Below are 19,692 nucleotides of genomic sequence, written 5' to 3' on the forward strand. Positions count from 1 at the left end.
AGTTTTGATGTGGTATCGCTGCTCACCAGGGTCCCACTGAAGGACTCACTAGAACTGATTGCAGAGAAATTTGACGGTGCTCTGTTGGACCTGTTCAGTCATACACTAACATCCACGTATTTCCCGTACAGAAACCAATATTACGAGCAAACTGAAGGTGTAACTATGGGCAGCCCACTGTCCCCTGTGGTTGCCAACATGTTTATGGAGAGTTTTGAGGAGAGGGCATTGGAGACAGCCACATTTAAACCCACATGCTTCTTTAGGTATGTGGATGACACCTTCGTGATCTGGCCACATGGGATCGACAGGCTAAAAGAGTTTCTTGAACATCTTAACTCATGCCACCCTAATATCAAGTTCACCATGGAACTGGAGAAGAATGGCCAGCTGCCATTTCTGGATGTACTAGTCCAGAGGAAAGCAGATGGATCAATTGGCCACAGTGTGTACCGAAAACCAACACACACTGATTTATATCTGCAGGCCAGCAGCTGTCACCACCCTGCACAGAAGAATGGGGTTCTGAAGACTTTGGTCCACAGAGCACATGCCCTGTCAGACCAAGAGAATCTACCTATAAAGATAGAACGTCTCAAAACATTCTCTAAGAATGGATACACGGACAGACAAATTGAGTGGGCACTCCAACCAGCCACCATACCACAGGTTCCTGAAGAAGACCAAGATGAAACAAAGAAGGTGGCATATCTGCCCTATGCTGGCTCTATTTCTGCCAGAATCAGTAGGATCCTCCGTAAACACAATATCAAGTGTGTTTTCTGTCCATCCAACAAGATTGGGGGACTGCTGGGGAGTGTCAAAGACGACGTGGGGTTACGAAAACAAGGGATTTACAATATACCTTGTCAATGTGGCAGGTCCTACATTGGCCAGACGACAAGAACTGTGGAGATCAGGTGCAAAGAACATCAGAGGCACACTAGATTAAGACAGGTGACTAAGTCAGCCATTGCTGAACACTGTCTAGAACTAGATCATGCCATGAAGAATGAGGATACCAGGATTCTAGCACAAACACCAAGATTTTGGGACAGTGTTATAAGAGAATCGATAGAAATTAAAATGGCTGACGATCTTATGAACCGTGACACAGGGTACCAGCTAAGCAGAGCCTGGGATCCGGCTCTGGAATTGTTAAAGGAGCAACGGGGCCAGCTGCAACACTGCACAAACAGAAGTACCAGAGACATGGAGATGGAAAACGAGCCCCTGACGGACTGCCAGGAGCACCAGACCGAAGATGGAACACCCAGAAGTGGGCGCGGACCGCAGAGGGAACATCCAGAGTCGCAGTGGACGAAAAACGGAGCGGCAACGCTCCAACAGGTCGTGGTGAGCGGGCGCGGACCGCAGGGGGAACGCTTGGTACCCAAGACCGTAGATGAAACCCCCAGGAGCGGGGTTGGTGGGCGCGGACCGCAGAGGGAACACCTAGAACCGCAGCGGACGGAAAACGGAGCAGCAATGCTCCAGCAGGTCGCAGGGAATGGGCGCGGACCACAGAGGAAGCGCCTGCAGCCGTTGGTGGAGGGGGAAGGCCATAGGCATAAATACTGGACCAGGTCCACTCGAGGAGCAGTCTCAGGTCGCACCTGATGAAGGTTACGAGCTACGTGACCGAAATATCGTGCAAGTACGACGCTGATATCCGGCAGAACACCCGACAACCCAAGATGTCATGTATTTGTTTATTTGTGATTGGGAAACCAAATGCCAATTTTCGTCTGTCTTTCTTCAAAATTCCCTTATTATCGACTTTTTCAAAAAACCCTTCGTCCCCTGTTTCACCCCTGTAGGGATGGAATTTCGAAAAATTCCTTCTTGCATGGCGCCTACAGTATATGATCCGTGCCTTCTGCATATTTAAAGTTTCTGTCCTTTGCGATTTGGGCTGGGCGATGATGTGTTAGTCAGTCAAGCCATTGTTTCTTATGTGTTCTTTAACTCTTTTTTATTTGTTTTGAGCTATGGGTAGTTTAGCTATATAGCTAATGAATTTCAACTCGGTTTTATTTCGCTGTAGCCTAATGTGAACTGTGAGATCTAAATAAATCATTTTGAAAGTTTTAACGAATGTGATGCCTGATAAAATCACAAATTTGTAGTAAAATTTATGTTCATTCTGTGTGAAGACATTCTGTTAAAGTTTATCTCTGCAGATTTACTGGTGATGTCTCGCTGATATCCCTTATGAAAATTTGTACTTTACCATCAATAGTTAGAAGCAAGTTATGAAATTGTGATGGTGACAAGCTACTATCAAGCTTAAGTCTGTATTTATTCGCATAAGCCTCCCTAATTTCAATTTTAGCTCAAGAAATCTCACTGTCTGGGTCTTTAATTTGTTCATTTTTAACTGAATTCGAGCATACTTGTGGATCACGTTACAAGACTTTTTAATTAAATTTAATTTTAAAGCACTTGTCATTAGTTTAAGCTTTAGTTTCAGAAAATACAAACTGTTTCCTGGATTATGAAAATATTAGAAGATGTAATGTGGTAGGTAAACTGAATTGCTTGTTACACGTCATTATATGGTCACTGAAATCCTTGGCCTTATCCAAGTAACTAGTGATGTGAGGTAGCCCATAATCAGCCCATGCCTCAGACCGGGTGGGACACCCTCTGTATCTGACTCTGATGGGTCTGTTACGTAACGCTGATGGCTAAAAGTGCTGTGATTTTGTTGTTACAGATGAATCTGAAACAAATAAAGACAGAATGTGTAGTTGGAGGTAAAGGGGCAAGCATGAATCATTCACCACTAGAGTAAGTCCAGTTTATCTGTCGATCTTAATGTCCACATTCTACGACGGTATCATCAATGGTACCCTAATATAGCGTGGCTAAAACTACAGACGTCACTGCACATGTTTGGTATTTCACCAATACGCCTTGTATATAGGTAGATAATCAGAAATCGTACATTGCTTTATCCTGATCGACATGTCTCTCTCAGTTAACCCATCTTTAGTCAGCAGCGTCGTAATTCTCTGCGTTAGTTTGGACGTGGCCACTTGAAATATGTACAGATGCCTCGGCCATGGACATGAATGTAGCTGGTGACACGTGAAATCAAAGTCTAAAATTACAGTACATCGAGACAGATTGTCATCACGGATCTCAGCCGCTGATTTAATTCATAATCAGGAAACGCCAAAGTCTTACGCACGTCTTGTGATTATTTAGAAAAAACAATCTTATTGACTAACTAATCAATAACCTACTCGACAAACCGTGATAATGAAATATCTTAACACCGACGGATGGCTCAGAGCGATTCTAGGGGCTCATGCGACAGATAACTGCAGCGGAAGTGGCGGCATCGATGGATAAGTGCTTGTAATGGCTATAAATGAGTACGAATTTGCGTCAACGAGATAACCTTCGGTCCATATTGGTGAACTTAAGCCTTAAACTCAAGACTTTCGCTTGTATCGTTGTTATCCCGAAGGCTCTATAACAACATGAACAGAATATTTATATGATTCATAGCTCACGCAGAATCCGGAATTAAGTACCAGTTACAATAGTTGCGCCGACAACAAGAAATCTTATCTCTGTATCAACAGAGTGTACTTCTACTTATATGAGCAAAAATATAATAATATTTCCAGTATTAACCAAATTAAACAGTTCAAGTGACTTACATAACTTACAGATCATAAACGTTATTCAAGTGTGAAACGAATCACTGATGCGAACATCGCCATCCAGAAAGTGTAAATGTTACAGCACGGCAGAAAACGTACACAAATTCGTTGTCTCATAACTAATGGTAAAGACATGGTTTCTTAGTAATAATCACTTAAGGGCTTGCGGTGAATGAATGTTATATTAATTTCTACAATTGTGATCTTCAGTCCAAAGACAGGTTTGATGCAGCTCGCCGCGCTACTCTATCCTGTGCAAGCCTTTTCATCTCCGAATAACTACTGCCACCTACGCCCTTCTGCATCTGATTAGTATATTCATCTCTTGGCCCCCCCTCTACGATTTTTACCCTCCACGCTTCACCCCAAATTGGTGGTCCCTTGATGCCTCAGAACATGTCCCACCAACCGATCCCTTCTTATAGTCAAGCTATGCCACAAATTCCTCTTCTCCCCAGTTCTATTCAGTACCTCCTCATTAGTTATGTGATCTACCCATCTAGTCTTCGGAATTCTTCTGTAGCACTACATTCAAAAGCTCCTATTCTCTTCATGTCTACACTATTTATCGCCCATGTTTTAATTCCATACATGATCACACTCCCTACAAATCCTTTCGGAAATTACTTCCTGACACTTGAATCTATACTCGATGTTAACAAATTTCTCTTCTTATAAAACGCTTTTATTACCATTGCCAGTCTACATTTTATATCCTCTCTACTTCGACCATAATCAGTTATTTTGCTGCCCAAATAGCAAAACTCATCTATTATGTTAGATGTCTCATTTCCTAACGTAATTCCCTCAGCATCACCTGATTTAATTCGACTGTATTCCATTATTCTCGTTATTTCTACAGCGTGAACCGTAATTCCATCGTGATGACATCCATTTAGGCTTTCTCGCATCTTAATAATACAGAATACATCTAGCCTCAGCTGTCCAAGCGTTGAAAGTATTCTCTAAGAATACAGATTTATGTAACAAATGGATGTAATAATAATATCCGAGGAACTGCCTTTATCCTGTTGTAAAGAAACGTAGCTCAGTTTCGTTGTTTAATGTGTTGGTTTCAACCAGGATTCCCAGACCCCACCCTCGTCCCCAGCTTGCCTCTGTGGCCGAGTGGTTCTTGGCGCTTCAGTCCTGAACCACGCTCCTGCTACGGTCGCAGGTTCGAATCTTGCCTGGGGCAAGGATGTGTGTGACGTCCTTAGGTTAGTTAGGTTTAGGTAGTTCTTAGTCTAGGTGACTGATGACCTCAGATGTTAAGTCTCATAGTGCTTGGACCCACTTGAACCTCCTCCCCACTTCCGGCATACTGTGGGTGGATCCATTTCTGAATGCTAGCCTGGAACTAATACAGGTAAATCCATCCTGGAGAATATCACATGTCAAATGGAGGTCGATCCACCGTTGTACGCTTTCCTCAACTGAGCGCAGTTGGATATTATTCCAAACTCTATCCCTATACAGAACCTGTTAGCAATGTGGGTTCCCGCAACAAATCGACACACTAGACAATGTAATAGATTCATGTTCCTGTACAATAGAATAAAGTTAGTTCCTGGAACATTATTGTTATTTACATCTGTTTCATGAAAATTGTTGCTTTAGGGTGTATTTACGAAGCTTTGTCACCTTTAGTTAGACTGTTTTGTATTATTAACATACGAGAAAGTATAAATGGAAGTCGTAATTATGAGGTAGTCATGGAGTGATACTTTGTAAGAATCAGCAGGCTAAAGCTCTATTTAAAATATGTAAAGCTAGTTTTCCATGTACGTTTTAGCATACATAAAAGTTGCACTTGACATTTAGCACTGCGTGCCGACTGTTTTTTTCTGTGTTAAGTTTAGCAAGACAGAGAGTAATAAGTGAGCTTGCATACACTTCGTATATTCTCACTGATTTGGTGGAGGGATCCAAAATCGCTGATGGATGCTAAAGAAACTTGGTAGGGTAAGCAATGAGATTATAAATATTCTTGTACGTTTGTGTGTAGACATCAGACAAAACTATACAGAAAAATGTGGAGAAATGGGGAAAAATTTGTGAAATGGGAAAAATACGTAAAATAAGAAGAAAGTCTGAAAAAATCCGAATACCAGAATGGGAGTAAAGGATATCGCTATCTATACTGAGGAAAAAATCGAAATAAAGACACAAAGGAGAGGCAGATAGCACCTGTTAGGTGCCAATGAAAATTGCTACGGTTAGCAATAAGAACACAGACATTCTTGTACATTTATACACAGAATATGAAAAGAAGAAAAATAAGTATAAGGCTCTGACAGGAAATGGAAAGACAAGTTATATATATCTATACAGCTGGAGGAATTGAGATTTGTGGCATAAGCACTAGATAAATTGGAGACAGTTGACACACATCCATATACTAAAAAAAAAAAAAAAAAAAAAAAAAAAAAAAATTGATACCTACGTCCTCAATTATTTGCTGTGTATATTCCAGTCTCTGTTGTCACCTACAGATTTTATCCTCTATAGCTCCGTCTAGTACCATGGACGTTATTTCCTGATGTCTTAATAGATGTACTATTATCCTGTCCCTTCTTCATGTCAGTGTTTTAGATATCCTCATTTACTCACCGATTCTGCGGGGAATCTACACGTTCCTTACCTTATCAGGACACCTGATTTTCAAAATTCTTCCTTAGCGTGACATCACAGTCCATCACTGCCATACGATTCTGTGCTCCAAACGTATATTCTCAGAAATTTTGTTCCTCAAAATAAGGCCTATATTTGATTCCAGCAGACTTCTCTTTCCCAGGGATACCCTCTTTGCCAATGTTAGTTTGCTTTTGATGTCGTCCTTGTTCCGTCCGTCATTGATTATTTTCTGTCTAGGAAGTAGAATTCCTTAACTTCATCTACTTCGTGACCATCAATTCGGGTTTAAGCTTCTCGCTGTTCTCATTTCTGCTACTTCCCACTACTTCCATCTTTCTTCGATTTGCTCTCAATCCACATTCTGTACTCATTAGATTGTTCATTCCATTCAACAGAATCTGTAATTCTTCTTGACTTCCACTGAGGACAACAATGTCATCAGCGAATCTTAATACTGATGTCCTTTAAACATGAATTTTAATTCCGTGTTTGAACCTTTCTTTTATTTCCGCCATTGCTTCTTCAACGTACAGATTGGACAGCAGGAACGAATGATCTTATAGCCTTTTTAATCTGTGCACTTCTTTCTTGGGCACTTACTGTTATTGTTCCGTTTTAGCTCTTGTACATATTGTACTCATCCTTCCCTATAGCTTGCCCCTTTCATCACAGGATTGGGAAAATCTTGGTGCTTTATCCATGTCAACTCTTACGAATGTGTCTTGATTTTTCTTCAGGCTAGCTTCCATTATCTGCACTACCTCTCTGGTGTCTTCATCTTTCCAAAAGTCAATATGGCCGTCATCTAACAATCTTCAGTTTTCATTTACATTCTTCCGTAAGTTATTCTTGTCAGCAGCTTCGATCCATGAGCTGTTAATCTTATTGTGCTATAATATTGCAGTCTTGGGAATTGTGTGGATAATGTTTTTCCGAAAATTCGCCAGTTTCATACATTCTACACACCAGAGTGAATAATCTTTTTGTTGCGACTTCCCCTCAATGATTCTAGAAATTCTGATGGAAAGTTATCTATCCCTCCTGCCTTATTTGATTTTAAGTCTTCCAAAGCTCTTCTAAACCTTGATTCTAATACGGGGTCACCTATCTCTTCCCTGACGACTCTTATTTCTTCTTCTGTCACGTCATCAGATAGTCCTCCCGATCATAGATGCCCTCAGTGACCTCTTTACACCTACTTGCTGTCTCCTCTGCATTTAAAAGTGGATTTCTCGTAGCACTTTTAATGTTTTCACCCTTGTTTTCAATTTAACCGAAGGTTATTGTGACTTGTCTGTATGCTGAGTCAGTACTTCCGAAAACCATTTATTTTTGACGTCTTCACATTTTTAAAATATCATTTAAGCTTCCCCGCTCTTTCTGTGTATTTCATTGCTAAGTGACTTTTATTTCTGTATTCCTGAGTTTCTCTGAACATTTTTGCACCTCCTTCTTTCATTCATCAACTGAAGTATTTCTGCTGTTACCCACGGTTTTCTTCGCAGTTACTTTCCTTGTAACTCCAACTTCTGTGATCGTCCTATTTAGAGACGTTCATTCCTCTTCATCTGAACTGCGTACTGAGCTATTCACTATCTCAGTGTGTATAGCTTCAGAGAACTTCGAGCCTATCTCTTTATTCCTTAGTACTTTTGTACTACTCTCTTAAAATTCAGCCTATTATTCATTATTACCAAACTATGAACAGAGTCTATGTCTGCCCCTGCGTACGTCTTACAATCGTGATTTCGGAATCTTTCCCTGATCACAATGTAATATAACTGAAATCTTCCTCTATCTCCTTTTCCACGTATACCTTCTCTTTTTGTAATTTTTGGGCAGAGTATTCACTATTAACGTCTGAAATGTATTGCAGATCTCAACTAATCTTTGTCATTCCTACTACCAAGCCTGTATTTTCTCCTAGCCCTTTCTTCTACTCCTTCTACTACAACGTATTTCAATCCCCCCATGACTAATTGATTTTCATCTCGCTTTACGTACTTAATTACCCGTTCAATTTCTTCGTATAGTTTCTCTATCTCTTCATCTGCTTGAGACGTCGGCATGTGTACCTGAACTGTTGTAGTCGACCTTCGATTCTAATGAGAATAACACTATCATTGAACTGTTGACAGGAACCCATTCTCTGCCCTTCCTATTCACAACGAATCCTGCTCCAGTTATCCTTGTCTTCTTTCCATTTCACTTCACTGAGCCCCACTATATATGCATTGAGTCTCTGCATTTCTCTTTTCGGAGTTTCTAGTTTCCTTATCACCATAACACTTCTGACATTCCACACCCCAGCTCGTAGAACGTTATTCTTCCGTAGTCATTAATTTCCTTTCTTCTGGTCACCTCTCCCTTTGCAGTCCCCTCTCAGGGATTCGAATTGTTGACTATATCGAAATCTTTTGCCAATGGAGAGGTTATCAAAATACTATGTCAACTACAGGCCTCATGTCCTATGGATATACATTATATGTCATAAACTCAATGGTTTGCATTGCTTTCTCCATCCTCATGCCATTGATCATTGCTGATTCTTTCACCCTTAGGGGCTGTTTCCCACCGGAAGATCAAGAGAGTCCCCTGAACCTCTGTGCGTTCCTCCGCTCTCTTTGACGAGGCCTTTGGAAGAAAAGGGTGACTTTTGTCAAACTCATACCTATCTGAGGTGGTAAAGCTGTCTGTAACTGGCAACTAGTACCTGTTGGTGCCCCATAGTTTAATTTTTAACATTTACTATCATACATTATTGTTTTAAATTAACAAATACGCTCACGATGCATAGGGGAACTGATCGGCATTAAAAATGGATTGACTACCTGTGTAAAAACTTTTTTAAAATTTGGGCGTAGACTACGTGATAAACAGTGTTACACATACATTTACATTGCTATACTGGTGTATTGACTATCCTTCTTGAGGAAGTTGCATTTAAAACTCAGAATATATATATATATATATATATATATATATATATATATATATATATATATATATATATATATATCAAAAAAGTTTTGCAACACCTCGGTTCCAGTAATTCTGGAACATGTACAGAAAATTGGAATAGACATCAACGTAAACATCATTTCCTCCCTTTTTATTGTTCATGAAAATCACACATTGTATGTTGTACCACCACACAGCGATACCATCAGCGGTGGTGGTCCAGAATGCTGTACACAACGGTACCTCTAATACCCAGTAGCATGTCCTCTTGCATTGATGCATGCCTGTATTCGTTGTGGCATACTATCCACAAGTTCATCAAGGCACTGTTCGTCCAGATTGTCCCATTCCTCAACGGCGACTTGGCGCAGATCCCTCAGAGTAGTTGGTGGGTCACGTTGTCCATAAACAGCCCCTTTCAATGTACCCCAGACATGTTCGATGGGGTTCACGTCTGGAAAACATGCTGGGCGCTCTAGTCGAGCGATGTCGGTATCCTGAAGGAAGTCATTCACAAGACGTGCACGATGGGGGCGCGAATTGTCGCCCATGAAGACCAATGTCTCGCCATTATGCTGCCGATATGGTTGCACTATCGGTTGGAGGACGGCATTCACGTATCGTACGATCTTCCATGACCACCAGTGGCATACGTCGGCCCCACATAGTGGCACCCCAAAACAGCAGGGAACTTCGACATTGCTGCACTCGCTGGAAAGTGTGTCTAAGCCGTTAAGCCTGACCGGGTTGTCTGCACACACGTCCCCGGTGAGTGTCTGGTTAAAGCATATGCGAAGCTCATCGGTGAAGAGAACGTGATGCCAATCCTGAGGGGTCCATTCGGCACGTTGTTGGGCCCATCTGCACTGCGCTGCGTGGTGTTGTGTTTGCAAAGATGGACCTCGCTATGAACGTCGGGAGTGAAGCTGGCATAATGCAGCCTATTGCGCAAAGTTTGAGTCGTAACACGACGTCCTGTGGCCGCACGAAAAGCATTATTCAACATGGTGACGTTGCTGTCAGGGTTGCTCCAAGCCATAATCCGTAGGTAGCGGTCATCCACTACGGTAATAGCCCTCTTGGGTGGCCTGGGAGAGGCATGTCATCGACCCTGTCTCTCTGTATCTCCTCCATGTCCGAACAACATCGCTTTGGTTGACTCCGAGACGACTGGTCACTTCCCTTGTTGAGAGCCCTTCCTGGCATAAAGTAACAATGCTGACGCGATCGAACCGAGGTATTGATCGCCTAGGCATGGTTGAACTACAAACACGAGCCATGTACCTCCTTCCTGGTGGAATGACTTAATTGATCGGCTGTCGGACACCCTCCGTGTAATAGGCGCTGTTTCAAAAATGACCGGTATATTTGAAACGGCAATAAAAACTAAACGAGCAGCTATAGAAATACAACGTTTGTTGCAATATGCTTGGGACAACAGTACATTTTCAGGCAGACAAACTTTCGAAATTACAGTAGTTACAATTTTCAACAACAGATGGCGCTGCAAGTGATGTGAAAGATATAGAAGACAACGCAGTCTGTGGGTGCGCCATTCTGTACGTCGTCTTTCTGCTGTAAGCGTGTGCTGTTCACAACGTGCAAGTGTGCTGTAGACAACATGGTTTATTCCTTAGAACAGAGGATTTTTCTGGTGTTGGAATTCCACCACCTAGAACACAGTGTTGTTGCAACAAGACGAAGTTTTCAACGGAGGTTTAATGTAACCAAAGGACCGAAAAGCGATACAATAAAGGATCTGTTTGAAAAATTTCAACGTACTGGGAACGTGACGGATGAACGTGCTGGAAAGGTAGGGCGACCGCGTATGGCAACCACAGAGGGCAACGTGCAGCTAGTGCAGCAGGTGATCCTACAGCGGCCTCGGGTTTCCGTTCGCCGTGTTGCAGCTGCGGTCCAAATGACGCCAACGTCCACGTATCGTCTCATGCGCCAGAGTTTACACCTCTATCCATACAAAATTCAAACGCGGCAACCCCTCAGCGCCGCTACCATTGCTGCACGAAAGACATTCGCTAACGATATAGTGCACAGGATTGATGACGGCGATATGCATGTGGGCAGAATTTGGTTTACTGACGAAGCTTATTTTTACCTGGACGGCTTCGTCAATAAAGAGAACTGGCGCATATGGGGAACCGAAAAGCCCCATGTTGCAGTCCCATCGTCCCTGCATCCTCAAAAAGTACTGGTCTGGGCCGCCATTTCTTCCAACGGAATCATTGGCCCATTTTTCAGATCCGAAACGATTACTGCATCACGCTATCTGGACATTCTTCGTGAATTTGTGGCGGTACAAACTGCCTTAGACGACACTGCGAACACCTCGTGGTTTATGCAAGATGGTGCCCGGCCACATCGCACGGCCGACGTCTTTAATTTCCTGAATGAATATTTCGATGATCGTGTGATTGCTTTGGGCTATCCGAAACATACAGGAGGCGGCGTGGATTGGCCTCCCTATTCGCCAGACATGAACCCCTGTGACTTCTTTCTGTAGGGACACTTGAAAGACCAGGTGTACCGCCAGAATCCAGAAACAATTGAACAGCTGAAGCAGTACATCTCATCTGCATGTGAAGCCATTCCGCCAGACACGTTGTCAAAGGTTTCGGGTAATTTCATTCAGAGACTATTATTGCTACGCATGGTGGATATGTGGAAAATATCGTACTATAGAGTTTCCCAGACCGCAGCGCCATCTGTTGTTGAAAATTGTAACTACTGTAATTTCTAAAGTTTGTCTGCCTGAAAATGTACTGTTGTCCCAAGCATATTGCAACAAACGGTGTATTCCTATCGCTGCTCGTTTAGTTTTTATTGTCGTGTCACCGCCAGACACCACACTTGCTAGGTGGTAGCTTTAAATCGGCCGCGGTCCATTAGTACATGTCGGACCCGCGTGTCGACACAGTCAGTGATCGCATACGGAGCGCCACCACAAGGCAGGTCTCGAGATACGGACTAGCACTCGCCCCAGTTGTGCGGACGACGTAGCTAGCGATGCCCACTGACGAAGCCTCGCTCATTTGCAGAGCAGATAGTTAGAATAGCCTTCAGCTAAGTCAATGGCTACGACCTAGCAAGGCGCCATTAGTAACATTGCATGTATCTAAAGAGTCTCATTTGTATCGCCACAATCTCCAGATGTACCAAAAGGATGGATTAAAGTTAAGTATTCCAGAAGCTACGTGCTTTTCTTTATAGCATTCATTACGTATCCTGTTTCAGACCTCACGCCCTCCTGCTTTAGCTTAGCGCGTGCCTTTCGACTTCCTCTCATTGTGTCTAGGCTGTCTTGTCTAGACACAACATTTATTGCCGTTGCAAATATACCGGTCATTTTTTAAACACCCTGTATATATATATATATATATATATTGTTTTTTTGGTAATATCGGGAGGTAGTACCAAAACGTGATACTAACATTCATATGCAGACTTTCTCTTGGTGGCATTCTACGTTATGCGTCTGATATCATTGCTATACTGGAGGAGGACTGGCTATTCGTCGTAAGATAATTATATTTCAAAGTCAGTACTTGTAGTATATTCCATAGAAAGGTAATTTTTAGTGCAAAATTTATTGACGGTAGGAGGTAGTACCTCACGCAGCATAACTGTACTTAAGACGTAGGACTTACAGACGTAAGACGTATTGCAAACTATGTGGTATGTTATACACGTGGTTGCTTTGCCCTTCTGATGTACTGACTGTCCATCTTAAGCAAATTCCATAGCAAATTCCATTCAAAATACATAAAAGATATCATTCAAGACTAGAGGTTTTTACTGGAACATTTTTAGTGGTGAGGGGCTGTACTACACACAGCAGTACTCTACTTACAGAATGGGGGCTGTTGGACCGACAGAAATATTGTAGACTAGTTTCGTATAGAAAACACAGATACAGTATCATTACAGAAACGTAGATAATAATGGAAATTAAACTGCAACGTCCTCGAAATAGCATGTGTAGAATTATAAATCGTAGGTCGACTGGAAAAGTTTCGTTCGCGACGAGTGGTTAGACCTCGTGACACCTAGCATACAGAACGATATAAAAAAGGCAACCTTCGGTGTAAATAACGACCTTAGAAAGAACATCGAATGTTACTATCCTCTAGCTCGTGATCTGCAAGTGAACGTAGATAATGGGAAAGATAGAGAAGCAGCAGATACAAGCAACGAGACTGAATGACGAGGAATCAAAACGAGCACTTTACCATTCATAGCCTAGTACAACTGCTGAGACTGGAAGCGAGTAACAGTCATCTACCAGTCGAATCTGTATACTAGCGCAGCAGAGCTAATGTAGACCAGACCTATAGATTTTGTGGAACGGCAGTCACGGCATTGAAAAGTGAATATTGTATCGTATCATTTATTAGTAGGTGTTTTGTGACGAGAGAGTAGCATTTCAGAGGCAACTTATACCCTTCCCTAGCCCAGTAGTAACTCGAGACTGCAACTGGATGACAGAACAGAGAAAAAAATCTGATTCCGCTACGACACGACCCCTCCACAACATAACAATCATAATTCATTGCGAACAATTATATTTCAGAATAATGTTACAATTCTGGCTTTTATACACTGGTACAGCAACTAGTAACTTATACAGTATGTTTCAAAAAGAGTGATTTGATTTTGGATGGTAATTAATACGAAATGAAGGAAGCGCCAGCAAGGAAACGTGTATTGTTTGGATGATTGTGCTCTAGGGTTTGAGAAAATTGTCATTAGGTGTCGATCAGTGGGTCTTCTCGCTCTGCAGTCAGTCAAAAGTGAGATGACGACCGCTCAACAGAAGGCGTCTGGTGTGCTGTAGTTGGCAAAAAGTGGGTCAGTGATTTCGCTGCAGCGTACTTTTCGTCGGCGTTTTGGCATTGATCTTCCTGCACCCAAAAACATACCTCGTTGGTATCTCCAGTTTAAAGAGACAAGATGCTTGTGCAAAGAGAAGAGTCAATCCAGGTGCACTTCTGAGTGCAAACGTTTGAGAGGAGTCCGCGAAACTACAGAGAAACGGCTGTCAGTGCGTCGTACGACTTTAAGGCATCGTTTGGTCTATTAAGCGTATAGAGTATAATTGGTGCAAGATCTGCGGGTTGGTAATAAAAGGAAACGCGATGGCTTCAGCAATGCTCTGCTGGAGGACATGGAAGACAACACATTTTTACCACAGTTAATTGTCAGTGATGAAGGAACATTTCATATTAGCAGCGAAAATAAAAGAAAGGTAAACCGACACAACACACTCATACTAGGACGTCAGAACCCTCATGACATTATGAATACGAAAGAGACTAACCTAAATTGCACGTTCTTTGTGTAATTTCTCGTGAATAAGTGTACGTACCCTTCCTTTTCGAGACAAATGCAGTGACTGGAATAAGCTACCTTCAAATGTCAAAAAAATGTCTTTTTCCACAACTTCAGGAGGACTTCGATGATTTCGTTTACCAAAAGGATAGCCAGACATGACCCCATGAGATTTTTTTCTTGTGGGGATATATGAGGGGCAGTGTGATGGTCCACAACTCATGTAATTGGTCTTTGATATCCTGGACACTAGTACTATGACAGAATGAACTGTCATTCGAGCTGGTTCTACATATGTCCTATAGGGGGTGGATATGGCGATCTTGCTGGCCACGAGGGTGTCGCAGCATCACGCACAATTATTTCCTGTGCGGATATATGAAGGAAACAGTCTCCATCTCTCCTTTACCTCGTGACATAGAAGAACTGAAGAACAGAAAAACAGCCACCATAACTCCTGTAAAAGCAGATGCATTGTGCAGAGTCTATGATGAATTTTGCTGTCGTCTACATGTTCTTGCTGCTCCTGGTGGACACGTGGAGCATTTGTAATAGCACAGCTAATACTTTAGGATTTTGTATTTTGCAATTCATCTCATGTTTATAGTATGTTTTATAAATAAATATGGCGTTTTGAAATCAGGCAATTCCTTTCTAAATACTCTGTATTTTAAATGAGAATCGCTTCAGATTGTAATGACAGAACGCTTTAAGATTATAAATTGGTCACGTGATCATGATGTCATCCTGACATCGCTCCTAAAATTGAAACGCATATTGATACTACTGATTAAATCACGTTACTTGATCGGTTGGTTTCTTATGTCACCTTCACCTGTATCTTGGAGCTTCTACCGTGCTAATAATGGAAACACGACCGATGAGAAACAGGAAAAGATGTGTCTCGGTAGAGCTTGACGACCAGACTTTAAAGAAGATGATTTTATTGTAGTAAAACGAAAGTACTAGGCACGCGAAGACGAGCATGATTGCGCTTGCTGTTACAGACCGACTGGCTGATACAGACACATAACAGTATTCGTTGGTGTGTCAGTACACTATTGGTAATAAGTCACTCGAAACGGCAGCAACTGTAAAATAGCCAGACTAAAGTATTTAATCACATGCATCATTTCGACTGTCAAGTGCGTTTTCTCAATGTGTCCTGAACTGCCTACACTGTACACCACAATCCTAAACCAATCCTTTGTAATATAGTACTTCGTAATATTACAATAGTTTATAAACTCATTTAGAAAAGTAGCCATTCAGAGCCATCTGAAATTAAATTCTCTGAATATGCTGGACTACTGTGAGTTACAAGAATTACTGGAAGTGAACAGCTCTAGATCAGTGGTAAACTATAGCACGCCGTTGGAGTTGTAATTGTTTTTTTTTTTTTTGTCATGATGCGGCCTGCCACTAATTCCTTTCCTGTGCTAAACTCTTCATCTCAGAGTAGCACTTGCAACCTACGTCCTCAATCATTTGCTTGACGTAATACGATCACTGTCTTCCTCTACAGTTTTTGACCCCTACAGCTCTCTCTAGTACCATGGAAGTCATTCCCTCATGTCTTAGCAGATGTCGTATCATCCTGTCCCTTCTCCTTATCAGTGTTTTCCACATATTCCTTTCCTCTCCGATTCTGCGTAGAAACTCCTCATTCCTTACCTTATCAGTCCACCTGATTTTCAACATTCGTCTATAGCACCACATATCAAATGCTTCGATTCTCTTCTGTTCCGGTTTTCCCACAGTCCATGTTTCACTACCATACAATGCTGTACTCCAGACGTACATCCCCAGAAATTTCTTCCTCAAATTAAGGCCGGTATTTGATATTAGTAGACTTCTCTTGGCCAGAAATGCCGTTTTTTGCCATAGCGAGTCTGCTTTTGATGTCCTCCTTCCTCCGTCCGTCATTGGTTATTTTACTGCCTAGGTAGCAGAATTCCTTAACTTCATTGACTTCGTGACCATCAATCCTGATGTTAAGTTTCTCGCTGTTCTCATTTCTACTACTTCTCATTACCTTCGTCTTTCTACGATTTACTCTCAAACCATACTGTTTACTCATTAGACTGTTCGTTCCGTTCAGCAGATCATTTAATTCTTCTTCACTTTCACTCAGGATAGCAATGTCATCAGCCAATCGTATCATTGATATCCTTTCACTTTATATTTTAATTCCACTTCTGAACCTTTCTTTTACTTCCATCATTGCTTCCTCGATGTATAGATTGAAGAGTAGGGGCGAAAGGCTACAGCCTTGTCTTACACCCTTCTTAATACGAGCACTTCGTTCTTGATCGTCCACTCTTATTATTTCCTCTTGGTTGTTATACATATTGTATATGACCCGTCTCTCCCTATAGCTTACCCCTACTTTTTTCAGAATCTCGAACAGCTTGCACCATTTTATATTGTCGAACGCTTTTTCCAGGTCGACAAATCCTATGAAAGTGTCTTGATTTTTCTTTAGCCTTGCTTCCATTATTTGCCGTAACGTCAGAATTGCCTCTCTCGTCCCTTTACTTTTCCTAAAGCCAAACTGATCGTCACCTATCGCATTCACAGTTTTCTTTTCCATTCTTCTGTATATTGTTCTTGTAAGCAGCTTCGATGCATGAGCTGTTAAGCTGATTGTGCGATAATTCTCGCACTTGTCAGCTCTTGCCGTCTTCGGAATTGTGTGGATGATGCTTTTCCGAAAGTCAGATGGTATATCGCCAGACTCATATATTCTACACACCAACGTGAATAGTCGTTTTGTTGCCACTTCCCCCAATGATTTTAGAAATTCTGATGGAATGTTATCTATCCCTTCTGCCTTATTTGACAGTAAGTCCTCCAAAGCTTTTTTAAATTCCGATTCTAATACTGGATCCCCTATCTCTTCTAAATCCGGATTCTTCTTCTATCACATCAGACAAATCTTCACCCTCATAGAGGCTTTCAATGTATTCTTTCCACCTATCTGCTCTCTCCTCTGCATTTAACAGTGGAATTCCCGTTGCACTCTTAGTGTTACCACCGTTGCTTTTAATGTCACCAAAGGTTGTTTTGACTTTCCTGTATGGTGAGTCTGTCCTTCCGATAATCATATCTTTTTCGATGTCTTCACATTTTTCCTGCAGCCATTTCGTCTTAGCTTCCCTGCACTTCCTATTTATTTCATTCCTTAGCGACTTGTATTTCTGTGTTCCTGATTTTCCCGGAACATGTTTGTACTTCCTCCTTTCATCAATCAACTGAAGTATTTCTTCTGTTACCCATGGTTTCTTCGCAGCTACCTTCTTTGTACCTATGTTTTCCTTCCCAACTTCTGTGATGGCCCTTTTTAGAGATGTCCATTCCTCTTCAACTGTACTGCCTACTGCGCTATTTCTTATTGCTGTATCTGTAGCGTTAGAGAACTTCAAACGTATCTCGTCATTCCTTAGTACTTCCGTATCCCACTTCTTTGCGTATTGATTCTTGCTGACTAATGTCTTGAACTTCAGCCTACTCTTCATCACTACTATATTGTGATCTGAGTCTATATCTGCTCTTGGGTACGCCTTACAATCCAGTATCTGATTTCGGAATCTCTGTCTGACCATGATGTAATCTAATTGAAATCTTCTCGTATCTCCCGGCCTTTTCCAAGTATACCTCCTCCTCTTGTGATCCTTGAACAGGGTATTCGCTATTACTAGCTGAAACTTGATACAGAACTCAGTCTTTCTCCTCTTTCATTCCTTGTCCCAAGCCCATATTCTCCTGTAACCTTTTCTTCTACTCCTTCCCCTACAACTGCATTCCAGTCGCCCATGACTATTAGATTTTCGTCCCCCTTTACATACTGCATTACCATTTCAATATCCTCATACACTTTCTCTATCTGTTCATCTTCAGCTTGCGACGTCGGCATGTATACCTGAACTATCGTTGTCGGTGTTGGTCTGCTGTCGATTCTGATTAGAACAACCCGGTCACTGAACTGTTCACAGTAACACACCCTCTGCCCTACCTTCCTATTCATAACGAATCCTACACCTGTTATACCATTTTCTGCTGCTGTTGATATTACCCGATACTCATCTGACCAGAAATCCTTGTCTTCCTTCACTTTACTAACCCCTACTATATCTAGATTGAGCCTTTGCATTTCCCTTTTCAGATTTTCTAGTTTCCCTGCCACGTTCAAGCTTCTTACATTCCACGCCCCGACTCGTAGAACGTTATCCTTTCGTTGATTATTCAATCTTTTTCTCATGGTAACCTCCCCCTTGGCAGTCCCTTCCCAGAGATCCGAATGGGGGACTATTCCGGAATCTTTTGCCAATGGAGAGATCATCATGACACTTCTTCAATTACAGGCCACATGTCCTGTGGATACACGTTACGTGTCTTTAATGCATTGGTTTCCATTGCCTTCTGCATCTTCATGTCGTTGATCATTGCTGATTCTTCCATCTTTAGGGGCAATTTCCCACCCCTAGGACAAGAGAGTGCCCTGAACCTCTATCAGCTCCTCCGCCCACTTTGACAAGGCCGTTGGCAGAATGAGGCTGACTTCTTATGCCGGAAGTCTTCGGCCGCCAATGCTGATTATTTATCAAAATTTAGGCAGCGGGGGGGATCGAACCCGGGACTGAAGACGTTTTGGTTATGAATCAAAGACTCTACCCCTAGTCCACGGGTAATATAAACGCATTTTTTTTCTCGATAGCAATTAGAGTCCACCTTGGTACTTTATATATATTGCATCTTTCGTAGGTAAAAGGATTTGACAATACACCATGGTAATCAGTGTGTGTGTGTGTGTGTGTGTGTGTGTGTGTGTGTGTGTTTGAAGGGTGTGTGTGTGTGTGTGTGTGTGTTTGTGTGTGTGTGTGTGTGAGAGAGAGAGAGCGAGAGAGAGAGAGAGAGAGAGAGATGGGGGCGGGACACATCTTGTACCATGATATGTGGTACGGCGATTGTACTCTACTACTGCATGCATAATGAATACACACATTTTTTTTAATGATTCCATGACGGTGGTCAACCTGTGTCACCATTAAACATCTCTGTACAGTTACCA

Source organism: Schistocerca americana, chromosome 1 (genome assembly GCF_021461395.2).
Source record: "Schistocerca americana isolate TAMUIC-IGC-003095 chromosome 1, iqSchAmer2.1, whole genome shotgun sequence".
In the NCBI taxonomy this organism is placed as follows: Eukaryota; Metazoa; Arthropoda; class Insecta; order Orthoptera; family Acrididae; genus Schistocerca; species Schistocerca americana.